Source organism: Bos indicus, chromosome 1 (assembly GCF_029378745.1).
Source record: "Bos indicus isolate NIAB-ARS_2022 breed Sahiwal x Tharparkar chromosome 1, NIAB-ARS_B.indTharparkar_mat_pri_1.0, whole genome shotgun sequence".
Lineage (NCBI taxonomy): Eukaryota > Metazoa > Chordata > Mammalia > Artiodactyla > Bovidae > Bos > Bos indicus.
In genome coordinates this window covers 49,748,405-49,765,475 of record NC_091760.1, presented here as the reverse complement: position 1 = coordinate 49,765,475, position 17,071 = coordinate 49,748,405, and positions in this window count along the sequence as shown.

The following is a 17,071-nucleotide window of genomic DNA, read 5'->3' as shown; positions in this document are numbered from 1 at the left end:
GCTCTAGCTGAGTGTGAGTGATCCCACCGTCGTGATTATCTGGGTCATGAAGATCTTTTTGTATAGTTCTTCTATGTATTCTTGCCACCTGTTTTCAATATCTTTTGATTCTGTTAGGTCCATACCATTTCTGTCCTTTTATTGAGCCCATCTTTGCTTGAAATGTTCCCTTGCTATATCTAATTTTCTTGAAGAGATGTCTAGTCTTTCCCATTCTGTTGTTTTCCTGTATTTCTTTGCACTGCTCACTGAGGAAGGCTTTCTTATCTTTCCTTGTTATTCTTTGGAAGTCTGCATTCAATAGGTATATCTTTCCTTTTCTCCTTTGCTTTTCACTTCTCTTCTTTTCACAGTTAATTGTAAGGCCTTCTCAGACAGCCATTTTGTTTTTTTGCGTTTCTTTTTCTTGGGTATGGTCTTGATCCCTGTCACAAGTACAATGTCACAAACCTCAGTCCATAGTTCATCAGGCACTCTGTCTATTAGATTTAGTCCCTTCAATCTATTTGTCACTTCCACTGTATAATCGTAAGGTATTTGATTTATGTTATACCTGAATGGTCTAGTGGTTTTCCCTATTCTCTTCAATTGAAGTCTGAACTTCACAATAAGGAGTTCATTATCTGAGCCACAGTCAACTCCCAGTCTTGTTTTAGTTGACTGTATAGTTTCTCCATCTTTGGGTGCTAAGAATATAATCAATCTGATTTTGGTGTTGACCATCTGATGATGTTCATATGTAGAGTCTTCACTCATGTTGTTGTAAGAGGATGTTTGCTATGACCAGTCCGTTCTCTTGGCAAAACTCTATTAGCCTTTGCCATGCTTCATTCTGTTTACTATTAATAACTTCTTTCAAATTAAAATTCAATTTATCTACATAAAATTAATAGTTAGTGGTAAACACCAGAGAGAGAATACACCCACCGGCAGACTTCCTATGTGCTGTCTAAGGGTAAACTTATAATGATGTTTTTAATTTTGATTGTTTTGAAAGGCTATACAATTTAAAAATATGTATAGAATTTTATAAAACACACCCTTCAATTCCATTTCTAGAAATGTATCTTAAAGTATCTTTAGGATATATACTTCAGCACTGTTTATAATAGAGAAAATCTACACACCATTTGTATTTCTAAATATCATGAATGGATTAAAAAACTCATGATACATACAAATACTTGAACACTATATAGCTATTTAAGTAATGTTATGTAAGAAAATTTAATAATGTATGAAGAGTCACAGGCTATATATACACCATTAACATTACTAAAATGTATAATTTTTTTTGTATGGTATACTTAAATTATGGTTATAAAAGTTTATATATAATATTAACTGTCTACAATATGCCACCTATAACATAAGTTTCATTTCATTATAAAGACAAACATATATATGTATTAGAGTAAAATAATAAATATTTACAAAAACATTGATAGTGGTTTTCTTTGGAGAAAAAATTATGAGTGGTTTATATCATTTTTGACTGGTTTGACTGACTGGCCAAAGAGTCATATACGACTGAGTGATTGAACTGAACTATTTCATTGTTTGATTGGCCAAAGAGTCATACACGACTGAGTGATTGAACTGAACTATTTCATTGTTTAAATTTTTTCAGTTTAAAAACAAATGCATATTTTTATTAAAATTATGCTCAATCTCATTGAACTAAGAAAGAATCCACTTAATTCAATTTTATTTTACTTTCTTACGTTCAATCATTGATCAAGTCATGCTGGTTCTACATTCAAAATATTTCCAGAATTACTTTTTCTATTTGCTGAATATTTAAAAAAGAAATTCCTAATTTCTGTTTCCAGTTTTATTGCCCTCAGTATTGTCTTCAGTGTTAACTATTTAAATGGAGTTTTGTTGCCATTCACCAAGACAGTTATATAGAGAGGAAATAAGAGAAGATGATGGATATTTTGAGGATGAAGCAGAGCAATTTCTTAGATCATGTATTGATCAATAGAGTTCTCCTCCACCACTTTTATGACAGCTTTCAGGATTGACTGTCAGTCAACAGACAGAGACTTAGACAGCATTTTATAGAAATACAATAAGATAACACTGTACGATTCTTGTCACAGTTGTATTTGCATAATCAGTACAAATTAAAATCCTACCAAATACTTTCAAAATAGAGATTTAAAAATTATAGAATTTGTCACATTCAAATCACTTGACAATTACAGATACAAAACACAAATCAATATATTTTTCTCACTTTACTATCTATTTTATAAAATGTAATCTGTAAATGTACTGTTTCTAATCCACATTTTGAAGAATAAGAAATGACTTTCATAAATTTTTCTGTATAACTTGATATCCACATGGTGTTTTTGCATTTTATTTAGAACCAAGTAATCTAGAAAAATATTGTAAAACAAAACAGGGTATGATTAATATTCATACCCTGATAATTGATTATCTTGGTTTCCCTGGTCACTTGCTAGATTGAGATATCCCTTAGAACTCAAAGATAAATTCTAATAGTGTGTTTCACTTAAAAGTCATTGTGACAAGATAAAAAAAAAAAAAAAAAAACAACTCACTCTACCAAATATTTCAGTTCTATGTTATTCTGAAAGATTTCTTTCAGTACTTCTTTACCAGAAAGAATTATTTACAATATTATAGTAGGCTTTTTACATATACAAATACTTGTGTGGAATCAAATAAGGGTTGTGAGTTTTTTTGTTTGTTTGTTTTCTTAATTATTCAAAGGGCTTACTTAGCTCAACTAAATTAGTTTCTTAATAATTTTGGTCAAGAAAAATATGAGAGAAGACTATTACTTGTTCATCTTACCTCTCTCATGCTTACTTTTCCTGAAACAGACAAGTCTGTCAAACAAGTTTTTAGAAAGAACATTTAATTCAATAGGGTGTTTCAGATAAGACTGGAAGACAAGAAACATCAACCAGGGATTTTCTATTAAGAGATACATATTTCACATCTACTTTCAATTTCCAAAGAATATACATTTATTAACTTTATTGCAATATTTATTGGAATGAAGATTTTTACCTTTTAAGCATTAGCATAGAAAATGGTACTTTTTAAAAATTGTTGCTTTCAAATCAGTAGACTAGAGAAGTGACATTTAAAACATATTTTTAAGGGAATGCACTGAACCCATGGCCATGTCCATATGCTTGATTGAATCTAGTATCTGGGCACGTATTTCAGTCTTGATTATAATTGCTTTTTCAGATGCCATGAATGAAATTTAACCAGCGTTAATCCAGTAAGGTCATTATATTATCATCAGAGATCTTTTTTTTTGTCATAACTATTTTAATGACTAATTGGATTGGACATGTAGGGGCTTCATTGCTCTTACAATGTCCACAATATGGAAGAGAAGGAAACTGAAACGCATTACTTTTATGAATGGAGATTTCCTTTTTATATATAGAGGAGAAATGTAGTTAATAATTTGTTTCACTAGTGAAATTGCTTTATTAATTGTAATATGCAAATAAAATAAGTAATTTATTCTGGCTTCCATTATTACAGAATTAGTTTTGTAAGTCTCTCTCTTTTTCTTTTTTTTTTTTTTAATAACTTATACTGTGACTTATGTTTAAGACAAATTTACTTAAAATATACTCAAGACTAGTTAGTTACTAGGTTTTGCAAGGCTTAACATGGGTTATCTATACATTGGATATTTTTACCATCACACTCACAGCACATATAGACACATGCACAAAAAAACACCATATATATACAGACACACAATCATCAATCTACACCTCACACACACACACACACACACATGCACACAGATCAGCTGTTTCACTGATCAATGTCCTCTTACAAGGCCTTTGATTGACCTGTCTCCAGTTATTGATTTTTGTCTATTTCACTTAAACCAGAAGGAAATAGGTAGCGATTCAATTTCCTATTATTCAATTTAGAAGTAAGGAATTAGTGTCACAGTGAAGAAAAAAGAAAACACATATTGTGCAAAAATGAAATATGATATATTTTGTGAAAGGAATGAAGGAGACACTATTAAGAAGAATGGGAAGGATATGAAAAAGGTAAAAAGCTTAATGAGAAAAGGTAAAGGAATGACTACAAAATATGACAAGGTAGACAGAGGAAGAGAGATGAGATTGAATAAAGCAGAGAGATTCCATGAGCACAATCTTCACTTTCTATGTCAGAATGGCTTTTCTTCCTCATAATAAGGGAGACTATTTGCAAAAGGAATGAAGACACATCCATTTTCCTCTGACATTTTTGGAGATTGATTCTGCTTCTTCTTTTCTAAATTCTTAAATGTAATGAAAAAAGTAAGCAGACAAGGCTGAGGAACAGGTCAAAGAGAGAGTTCAACCATTTGACATATTTTTTATGGTTCAGTAAAATTCCTCTTTCACTATCACCATTTCCAGGCAACCTCCAGTACAAAGTTGTTTAGAACTTAACTGACATAAGCTATTTCATTTCTAGAAACATATTTTTTAAAACCCACCTTTGTTTGGAAATTCTTTTTCCTTACTTTATAAAAAAAGACACTCACTCTTGAATACTGCACAGAGCATTTTGTTAGATTTTTCTTAAGCTAACATTCTGGCTGATAAAATAGTCTATTAATTATCAGAACTAATCTGCTCTCTGTTGTTTTTATTGGATACCTGTGGCTAGGGAGCAGAAGAATAAGGGTATTTTATTTCTCTTTTTATTTGTTTTTCAATTTACAACCATCTGGTACAAACCTGAAACTTGTGGCAGGAGTCCCATTAAAAGGAGAAATACAAAAACATGAAGAAGCCTTGTTGTCATAACTGGAAATTGAGACTGGGTTCACATTTTTATGGAGGCCTGGTTGAAAGACCTAGTGTGATTCCATATTTTAGAAATCTGTACTTTCAGCTCTGTCATAACTTACACAAAGAAGCAGAAGTGTGTGACTTTTCCACAGGAAAAGACTTTCCACTTTTCCCCATTTATCAAATGGGGACTTCTTATTACACAGTGATTAAGAGTACAGGCCTGAAATCATATATGTGGATCCCTTTTTTTTGCCACATTCCAGCTGTGTACATGTAGGTAATTTACAATGTTTTATATAAATGGAGATCATAATACAACTTCCTCAAGGGATTGGGTTAATAATTAAATGAGAATAATGGATAAAATCTAATCAGCCCTGTGCTCAGCTCTTCTCATTTTTAAGAAGATTGTCCCATTATTATTTGAGAAGAAAATATAGTTTTAGTCATACAGTGAGGCCATAGAATATCATCAAAACTTTAATTTACATGATCTTTCTTCCATATGTGGATTCAGATGTTAACACCAACAGGAACTTTAAACAGCAATATGCCAGGTTGCATTTCTGCTTAAAATGAAGAAAGCCACAATTGAATGTCATAAACTAAAAAAAAAAAAGGAGAAAAAAACTGAATAATCTATAAAATGATATATTGTGAGCCTAGGAATTAAGGTTGCAAAATAATTGGATGAATTAAATTGCTAGGTGTACCAAACCCTTCTGAGGAGAGATGGAGACACACAAAATGACTCAACTTTAGCAGAAAAATAGGAAGTGGAAAACCATAAAAAGAGGGGAATAATATGAAATTTTAGCAAATTTTTAAAAGCTAAGTGTGGGCTACTATAATAGTGTAAAAACTTGGGAGACTCAGACAAAAAAGGATGCTGTGCTTTGGTAAGTTGCTTCAGTCATGTCCAGCTGTTTCTGACCCTATGAACCATAGCCTGCTAGGCTCCTCTGTCCCAGGGATTCTCCAGGTAACAATACTAGAGTGGACTGCCATGTCCTCCTCTAGGGGATCTTCCCAACCCAGGGATTGAACCTGCATCTCTTATGTCTCCTACATTGTCAGCTGAGTTCTTTACCACTAGCACCACCTGGGAAACCCACAAAAAGCAATATCTAATTCAAAGACAATTTCTCTTCACCCAAGATTCTATCAACAACCCAGAAATAGCAGATGTGGCAGATTTGTTAGCTCTCCTTCCAATGTTACAAGCATTCAGGAACATCAACATATGACTCAGTCATGAGTTTCTGGAGAACTCCATTCACCCTCTGAGTACTGCTTGAATCCAGGCTGAAAAATTCATTTAGAAGAACTTTGAAAAACTCGTCTCTTTCCACCCCCACCCCCCAGGTGTTCATGGCCTCTTGAAAACCCTCCTACCCAGCAGTCCTCCCATTAAGTACCAGGACACAGTGGCAGTCCAGCACTGAAGAGACTGACAATTATCATACACTTAAGGTAACCATAACAACAACAAAACAAATCCCATCCAGAATATATTGATTCAACTCACTATGCTAATGGCCTGATAGGAAAAAAGGGTCTACTTCTGGACATAACTATTATTTCCTAGACAGCATATTAAAAAGCAGAGACATCACTTTGCCAAGAAAGGTCTATATAGGCAAAGCTATGGTTTTTCTAGTGGACATGTACAAATCTGAGATTTGGATCATAAAGAAGGCTGAGCACTGACAAATAGATGCTTTCAAATTGCAGTGCTGGAGAAGACTTGAGAGTCTCGTGGACTGCAAGGAGTTCAGGCCAATCAATTCTAAAGGAAATCAACCCTGAATATTTACTGGAAGGACTGATGCTGTAGCTCCAATATTTTGGCCACCTGATATCAAGAGCTGACTCACTGGAAAAGACTCTGATGCTGGGAGAGACTGAAGGTGAAAGGAGAAGGAGGCGGCAGAGGATGAGATGGTTAGATAGCATCACTGCCTCGATGATCATGAGTTTGAGCAAGCTGCAGGAGACAGTGGAGGAGAGAAGAGCCTGGCATGCTGTAGTCCATGGGGTTGCAAAGAATCGGATATGACTTAGTGACTGAACAACAACAATAGCATTTGCTTAGGAAACTACATTTTTCTTTATAAATAATGTTTGACAATTAATAAAAATATTATGAAACATATATGAAAAAATGGTGTATTATCAAAGGAAAACAATGTCAAAAAATTACATTCAGAAGTGACCCAGATGGTAGAACGATTAGGAAGGGGTTTTAAAATAGCTGTGATTAATACATTTAAAGAATCTAGTGAAAAGACTGTCTTTAAGCGTTATTTTTATAATTACATAACAGAGAAAAGAATCAGTTATCTTGAATATAGGTAGTAGGAATAATTTAAACAGAAATACACAAACCAAAAAGTGGGAAAAGAACCAAACAACAAATCAGAGGATCAAGACAGTATCAAACAATCTGAAATGTTTTTAATTGCTACTCTTAAAAGAAGAGTGAAAGAGCAATAAAATAAATACTGAAAGAGATTATGTACAAGAAATTATAGGAATTAAAAAAAAAGAGTTTTCCAACATTAAAGAAAAATTTTAAAAGCACAGATTAAAGAAGCTCAGTTCAGTTCAATTCAGTCACTCTGTCGTGTCTGACTCTTTGCACTCCCATGGACTGCAGCACAGGGAAGCCTGCTTCCCTGTCCATCACCAACTCCCGGAGCTTGCTCAAACTCCTGTCCATTGAGTCAGTGATTCCATCCAACCATCTCATCCTCTGTGGTCCCCTTCTCCTCCTGCCTTCAATCTTTTCCAGCATTAGGGTCTTTTCCAATGGTTTTTCGCATCAGGTGGTCAAAGTATTGGAGTTTCAGCTTTAGCAACAGTCCTTCCAATGATATTCAGGACTGATTTCCTTTAGGATTGACTTGTTTGATCTCCTTGCAGTCCAAGGGACTCTCAAAAGTCTTCTCCAACACCACAATTCAAAAGCATCAATTCTTCGGTGCTCAGCTTTCTTTATAGTCCAACTCTCACATCCATACACGACTCCTGGAAAAAGCATTGCTTTTTAATATTCCGTCTAGGTTTGTCATGGCTTTTCTTCCAAGGAGCAAACATCTTTTAATTTCATGGCTACAGTTACCATACGAAGTGATTTTGGAGCCCAGGAAAATAAAGCCTCTCACTCTTTCCGTTGTTTCCCCATCTATTTGCAATGAAGAGAAAAAAATCTCAGAAAACCCCAAGTAGGAAAAATAGTAAGAATTAAAATAACGAAACAAACAAAAAACATGGTCACATAATTTTTCAACTGCTGAAAAACCAACATAAAGAGAAAACCATAAGTGAAACAAAGAAAAAGTAATATTGCAGACAGTAAATTGAAAATATTGCCAAAAACTATGTCAGATGTCAGTAGTGAGACATCTTTAAAGTACTCAAAGGAAAAAAGGTTATTTTAGAATTATTGTGGCCTATAAAACTATCCTTCACAAGTGAAAGCAAAATAAAGATTTTAAAGAAGAGGGAGAAGATTCATTGCAGCGTTCATATACTAAAACAGGTATTAAGAGGAGATCTTTACATAGAAATAAATGAATAGTAGATGAAAATTTGAATTTATAGGAAAAATGAACATGGGAAATTTTTAATCTTCTTAAGTGATATCACTAAGTAAAAAGTAGAAATATTTTTTGGCTAAGCCACCAGGGAAGCTCATTTAAAATATACATAGTATTAAAATATACATAGAAGACAAAAATAATACGATGTATGAGATAGAGGAAATGAAAGAATATTCTTGCAGACTTTTTTTCATTATGTGTGAAGAGTTATAATAATAATTAAAAGTACTTTGTGAGAACTTACTGATATAAATTGTAATCCTAAATAACTTTAAAAATAGCATTAAAATGTATAATAACTAGTCAATAATGGTGATAAAATAGAGACTCAGTCAATCTAAGAGTCTCAGATAAGAGAAAAAGATATTGTTTGAGATTTAAGCACTCCTGTTTTTGTCATTTGATAAAACAGATAAAAATAAGATGTTGAAAACTGGAGTAACACTGCAAATCAACCTGATCTAACTTGTACTTACAGAACACTACAATCAACAATAAAAAACACAATTTTTTAAAAAGAATCAAACAGAACACTCACTAAAGGTGTGTTGCTAACCCCTTAGTAAATTTAAAAGAATTAAAATACTATAAATCATGACCTCTGATCATAATAGAATTAAAATAGAAATCAATGACAGAAAGACATAGAAAATCCTAAAACATTTGGAAAATAGAGATCTCACTTGCAAATCAATCAATTTTATTCCACTGGAATGAAATTATAGTGGCAAAATATATTTTTTACTGAATAAAAATAAAAGCGCAACAAATTGAAAGTTGTAGACTGCTCTAGTTCAATGATTAGAAAGAAGTATATAGTTTAAATATTTATTTTAGAAAATAAAACCAGTCATCTAAATTTTTAATTTAAGGAACTAGACAAAGATGAGCAAAGAAAACACAGAGTCAGAAAAAGGAGAGAAAAATTGAGGAGAAAGTAAAAATGATTAAAATAGGAAACAGGGAAATAGTAGAAAAAAATGAATAAAAGCAAAATATATTTTTGAAAATGATTAATAAAAGTGATAAATCTCTCATCAGTCTTTTTCAAGAAATAGAGAAGTCTCAAATTATCATTATTTAAAATGAAAAAAGGGAACATTATTACAAATTCTACAGAATTTAAATGGATAATATGAGTGTTATAAACAATTATATATCAATACAACTTTAAAACTATGAAGCAGAAAATATTTTTAAATATGTAAAGCTCAGTAAAGAAATAAATAACTGAAACTTATGTATCTTGAATTTGTAGTTAACATCTTCCTACAAAGAAAATTCCTGGCCCAACAGGCTTCACTGGTAAATCCTATCACATTAAATAGACAAATACCAATCCTACACTTTGTTACAGAAAACAAAGGAGAGAAAGACACATTCCAAGTCTTTTCATGACTTTCACGTTACCCTAATATAAATGCCAAAGAAATGATAATAAAAGAGAATTATAAATCAACATACTTCAGAATCATAGAATCTCTATCATTACCTTAAACAATATTTACAATATTAATTAAAAATGGAAAACAGATTTAATAGAAAAGCTAAAACTATAAAATTTCTGTTAAAAAAAAACAGTAAAAAAAGAAATCTTTGTAACTTCGCATTTTGTTGTGGTCACTCTATGGAGGCACCAATTTGTTTCAGATGTAGTATAAAGAACAATGGCCTCTCAATGTCCACAGCCTAAGCCCTGGATCTACTGAATATGTTATATGTTATATCATGTTATATGATAAAGGGGGATTAGTTGAAAATGGAATTAAAGTTGTTAGTTAGCTGACTTTAGAGAGGTTTTTTTGGTCTAGAATATCTGTATGGGCCCAATGTAATAGTAACAGTTAGATGCTATACCACTGATTTAAAGATGAAGGAGTCATCAGCTAAGGGTTGCACATGGTGTCTAAAAGTTGGGAAAGACAAGCAATTAATTTCCTTCTAGACCATCCATAAAAGAATGAAGACATACCAACACATTGATTTTTGTCCAATGAAACTTCTAACATAAAGAACTATAAGATAATAAATTAGTGCTGTTTTAAGCCACAGAGGGTATGGTAATTTGCTAAAGCACCAAGAGACAATTGATACAGATATCAAGATTTTTGACAACTCATATGCACTAAGAGGACATGAAAATTTTTATTAATCACATAATAAGGCTTTCTGGGGAGATTAAAATATCTTTCAATTGAGAGAGCATAAAGGGGCAACTGGTTTGGGATTTTTACTGTGTTTAAGAGGTGGAAACATGGAGAGCGTTCTCCTGCATAGTCTAGGTTAACTTGGTTTGAACTTCCTGCCAGCACCAAATGGGGAAGCACCAGAAATTCCTTACCTACTTTTCAAGATGTGGACAGAAGGCAGAAAGGTATGAGAGGAGCATGAAAGCTGTCAACAAATATAAAAAAATGTAATCAGACTTTATTATAATGTACAGTTTGCATAAAAATTAGAATCTTCAGTTCTTTAAGAGATACTATTAAGAAAATGGAAACAGAAGCTACACATTGGGAAAAATATTTGAAAATAAAACATATATTTGGCAACAGAATTGTGTCCAGAATAATTTTTAAAAGTGCTTTTACATTTTTCTGGAGTTGAGCTGTAGGAGTTGCTTGTATATTTTTGAGATTAGTTGTTTGTCGGTTGCTTCATTTGCTATTATTTTCTCCCATTCTGAAGGCTGTCTTTTCACCTTGCTAATAGTTTCCTTTGATGTGCAGAAGCTTTTAAGGTTAATTAGGTCCCATTTGTTTATTTTTGTTTTTATTTCCAAAAAAATGGGCCAAAGAACTAAATAGACATTTCTCCAAAAAAGACATACAGATGGCTAACAAACACATGAAAAGATGCTCAACATCACTCATTATCAGAGAAATGCAAATCAAAACCACTATGAGGTACCATTTCACACCAGTCAGAATGGCTGCGATCCAAAAGTCTACAAATAATAAATGCTGGAGAGGGTGTGGAGAAAAGGGAACCCTCTTACACTGTTGGTGGGAATGCAAACTAGTACAGCCACTATGGAGAACAGTGTGGAGATTCCTTAAAAAACTGGAAATAGAACTGCCTTATGATCCAGCAACCCCACTGCTGGGCATACACACTGAGGAAACCAGAAGGGAAAGAGACACGTGTACCCCAATGTTCATCGCAGCACTGTTTATAATAGCCAAGACATGGAAGCAACCTAGATGTCCATCAGCAGATGAATGGATAAGAAAGCAGTGGTACATATACACAATGGAGTATTACTCAGCCATTAAAAAGAATACATTTGAATCAGTTCTAATGAGGTGGATGAAACTGGAGCCTATTATACAGAGTGAAGTAAGCCAGAAGGAAAAACATAAATACAGTATTCTAACGCATATATATGGAATTTAGAAAGATGGTAACAATAACCCTGTGTACGAGACAGCAAAAGAGACACTGATGTATAGAACAGTCTTATGGACTCTGTGGGAGAGGGAGAGGGTGGGAAGATTTGGGAGAATGACATTGTAACATGTAAAATATCATGTAAGAAACGAGTTGCCAGTCCAGGTTCGATCCACGATACTGGATGCTTGGGGCTAGTGCACTGGGACGACCCAGAGGGATGGTATGGGGAGGGAGGAGGGAGGAGGGTTCAGGATGGGGAACACATGTATACCTGTGGTGGATTCATTTTGATATTTGTCAAAACTAATACAATTATGTAAAGTTTAAAAATAAAATAAAATTTAAAAAAAAAATAATAAAGTACAAAAAAAAAAAAAAGTGCTTTTACAACTGAATAATAGAAGAAAAAACAGTTGAATACAAAATATCAACAAAGATATATCAATGGCAAACAAGGACATGGAAAGATGTTTAACATCATACAACAGAGAAATGTGAATTAAAATCACAACGCAGGGACTTCTCTGGCAGTCCAGTGGCTAAGACTCCATGTTCCCCATGCAGGGTGCCTGGGCTCAATTCCTGTTTAGGGCACTAGATCCCATATGCCAGGACTAAGAGTTCACATGTTGTAAGTAAAGATCCTGCTCGTGCAACTAAGACCTGGCATAGCCAATGAAATAAATATTAAAACACACACACGCAACACAATACATACAAATGGTATAGGTACTTTGGAAAACAGTTTGGAAGCTTCTTGAAAAGTTATATATATAATTATCATACAATCCTGTGACATTTCTCCTAGATATTTATTCAGAAGAAAGGAAGGAAAATATATACAAACACCTGCATGTAAATATTTTGATAGTTTTATTCATAATAGCTATATGCTTAAAAAATCCCAAATGATTAATTTGAGAATGGATAAAAATATTTTAGTATTTTTATCTAAATGCAGTATAATGCCTGTTAAGTCACTTCAATTGTGTTTGACTCTTTGTGACGCTATGGACTGCAGCCCACCAGGCTCCCCTGTCTATGGGATTCTCCAAGAAAGAATATTGAAGTGGGTTGACATTCCCTTCTCCATGGATCTTCCTGACCCAGCGATGGAACATGAGTCTTTTATGTCTCCTTCATTGGCAGTTTTTTTTTTTTTTTTTTTTTTACCATCACTGCCACCTGGGAAGCCCATACAATGGAATACTATGCAATAAAATGGAATGAACTATTTACTGTTGCATGCTACAAAATATTTTGATACTCAAAACTACATTGTTAAATAAGTTAGATAAAAATGTCTAAATATTATATAAAATCATTTATGTGACTTCTTAGCTTCCCCAGTGGCTCAGTGGTAAAGAATCCTGCCAGGCAGGAACCACAGGAGATGCTGGTTCAATTCCTGGGTCATGAAAATCACCTCCATGCCACTGGAGGAAGGCATGGCAACCCACTCCAGCATTCTTGCCTGGGGAACACCATGGACAAAAGAGCCTGATGGGCTAGAGTCCATAAGGTTGCAAAGAGTCAGACATGACTGAAGCAACTCAACATGAACACATACATATGACAGTCTAGAAGTGGTAAAACTAGAGAAAAAAACAAAAAGTAAGAATTTGCCAGGGACCAAGATGAGACATAATTTCATGGCAGATACAAGGGGGAAAAGTGGAAGCAGTGAAAGATTTCATTTTCTTGGGCTCCAAAATCACTGCAGATGGTGACTGTAGCAATGAAATTATGAGACACTTGCTCCTTGAAAGGAAAGCTATGACAAACCCAGATAGTGTATTGAAAAGCAGAGACATCACTTTGCCAACAAAGATCCATTTAATCAAAGTTATGTTTGTTTCCAGTTGTCATGTACACATGTGAGAGTAGGATCATTAAACAAAGCTGAGTGCCAAAGAGTTGATGCTTTTGAACATGGTGCTGGAGAAGATGCTTGAGACTCTCTTGGACTGCAAGGAAATCAAACCAATCAATCCTAAAGGAAACCAACCCTGAATATACATTGGAAGGATTGATGCTGAAGCTGAATCTCCAATACTTTGGCCACCTGATGCAAAGAGCTGACCCACTGGAAAAGACCCTGGTACTGGGATAGACTGAAGGCAAAAGGAGAAGGAGTCAGCAGAGGATTAGACAGTTAGATAGCATCACTGTCTCAATGGACATGAGCTTGAGCAAACTCTAGGAGATAGTGGAGGACAGAGGGTCCTGGTGTGCTATAATCCATGGGATAGCAGAGTTGGACACGTCTTAGCAGCTGAACAAGAATATGAGACCAAGGGAAGGGCAGCAAAGTGACCAATGGCAAGTTTTTAGGATGGTGGAAATATTCTCTCTCTTGACCACAATAATACTCAAATTATGTTTGTCAATCCATTAAACTCTTAACTAAAAAATGATGTATTTTTAATGTAAATACACATCTCTAGATAGAAAAATAGGGTAAAATGTTAATAAATATTGAAAGTGTAGTTTATATGTGTGCTCAAAGTTGCAGTCTCTCAATTTTTTCCACTATCTTCAAAACTCTGCTCTAATAAATGAGGACCGTGGAGCTTTGGAGTCCAGAATACTTTCATTCAATTCCAAAACAACTTAATTTATTAACAATTGCTTAAGCTTGAATCATATTTTCCCTACTGCAAAAATAAAGAATACAAGGTCTAACTAGTAGGATATGCAGATTAAATTAATCAACCTGTGTTTGAGTTCTTTTCCATGTAAAATCACAGATCTCCATGTCTTTGGAGTCAGTTATTGGAAGATTAATGTGCTCCTTTGGCACTGTCACAGTTGCTTGGTTTTAGCGTTCCTTTCATGTTTAGTGTTGACCCAGGATCCGGTCAAAGACTTTTCATTACATTTAAATGTTATATCTCTCAAGTATCTTTGTTCCAGGACATTCCTCTTTTTTTTCTTTATGACACTGTTCTGTTGAAGTCAGCTGTTTTACAGAATATTTCTCATTTTGGATCCACCTGCTTACAGGTGTCCTTGTGGCTGGGTTCGGGTGAAGCATCTTTGGTGTCAAAATGCAAAGGCGCAGCTCTGTCCCAGTGCCCCTGTGCACACGAGGGGCTCAGGGTTCACTTTGCCCAGTAACTGGCATTGTGGCCTCTGGGCTGAGAAGATGATTACTGGACTTTTCCAGTGTATGCACTTCTCATCCTCTTGATAGATCCTCACTTATCTGTGATTCTTTGAGACTGTGTGTGAAAAATGCAGTTCCCCAACAATCTTTCACCCAGCAGCTCACAGTAATTTGCTGATATGGTTCTCACACTGTCATCTGTGTACATCCATGTAGTCTGGGTGTATCTATAGACTCCTGGGTGATGTGAAACTCAGTGACCTAGTTTAATCATCTCAGATTCCACTCAAGCACGCTGGCACTTAGAGTTGTAGAGTAACATTTCCTAGATCATCCCTAGGAAGAGCTGACTCTTCATTAGAAAAGTCCCTGATGCTAGGAAAGATTGAAGGTGGGAGGAGAAGGGGATGACAGAGGATGAGATGATTGGATGGCATCACTGACTCTATGGACATGAGTTTGAGCAAGCTCTGACAGATGGTGATGGACAGGGAGGCCTGGCCTGTTGCAGTCCATGGGGTCGTAGAATCAGACATGACTGAGCAACTGAACAAAACAGCAATAAAGTACCTGTAATATAATGAATGCCAAATACATGGTCCACTAAATTTTCTATAAAATGTTTTAGTTTCTTAATTCACTTTATCAGTGATACCTTACTACCATGGAACATAAAAAACATTGTCTCTTGTTGGATAAGTAGTCTGCAGGACATCCATTTAGGTATTTCGGAGAGCAACCTAATACCTAAATATTCTTTTCATGCTACATGTGATGGAGTGTTGCCATTAATCACTGCTTTAAGTTAAATATTGAAAGGTCCTGTAAAAATAAATATGTAATATGAAACATAAACAAAATTTTAATTTTTGATGAAATAAGTATAAAGTAGTTGGAGACAGGTAGCAGAGTTCATGATTCTTTCTTTAGAATACTTCCAAACAGAGTTCAGTTCAGTTCAGTACAGTCACTCAGTCACGTCCGACTCTTTGCGACCCCATGAACTGCAGCACGCCAGGCCTCCCTGTCCATCACCAACTCCCGGAGTCCACCCAAACCCATGTCCATTGAGTTGGTGATGCCATCCAACCATCTCATCCTCTGTAGTCCCCTTTTCCTCCTGCCCTCAATCTTTCCCAGCATCAGGGTCTTTTCAAATGAGTCAGCTCTTCGCATCAGGGGGCCAAAGTATTGGAGTCTCAGTTTCAGCATCAGTCCTTCCAATCAACACCCAGGACTGATCTCCTTTAGGATGGACTGGTTGGATCTCCTTTCAGTCCAAGGGACTCTCAAGAGTCTTCTCCAACACCATAGTTCAAAAGCATCAATTCTTTGGCACTCAGCTTTGTTTATAGTCCAACTCTCACATCCATACCTGACCACTGGAAAACCATAGCCATGGCTAGATGGATATTTGTTGGCAAAGTAATGTTTTTGCTTTTTAATATGCTGTCTAGGCTGGTCATTACTTTCCTTCCAAGGAGTAAGCGTCTTTTAATTTCATGGCTGCAATCAGCATCTGCAGTGATCTTGGAGCCCCCCAAAATAAAGTCAGCTACTGTTTCCCCATCTGTTTGCCATGAAGTGATGGGACTGGATGCCATGATCTTAGTTTTCTGAATGTTGAGCTTTATGCCAACTTTTTCACTCTCCTCTTTCACTTTCATCAAGAGGCTCTTTAGTTCTTCTTCACCTTCTGTCATAAGTAACAGAGTAATTCTGCCATAATTCCAAACAGAGTATGTGCTGTAGTACAAATTAATGTTAAATGCAAAAAGCCTGGGAAAGTTTCTACTATTTTTTTTTTAATTGTTTTTAAATAGCCATCTTTCTCTCCTCCTACTTACTCATCTTGATCCTTTTGATTTTAAAAATTTTCTTTATCTTTTTTTCTTTTGCTATGTACTTCAAATAGCAATTTTGTCATGAAGCCTCTTCTGATCTTATATCAATCCCATCCTCTACTCACTTCACCATCCTGACTACACATAATCTCTTCCTTTTATGAATATCCACAGCATTTTTATTTTCAAATTATAAACTGAGAATACAAAATGATTTGGGTTATTTTCCTCATTCTAACATGTTTTAGTCATATAGCATTCAGAAAGTTATGTAATATGGAAATCCACTGTTTCATCATCTGCAAATGGATA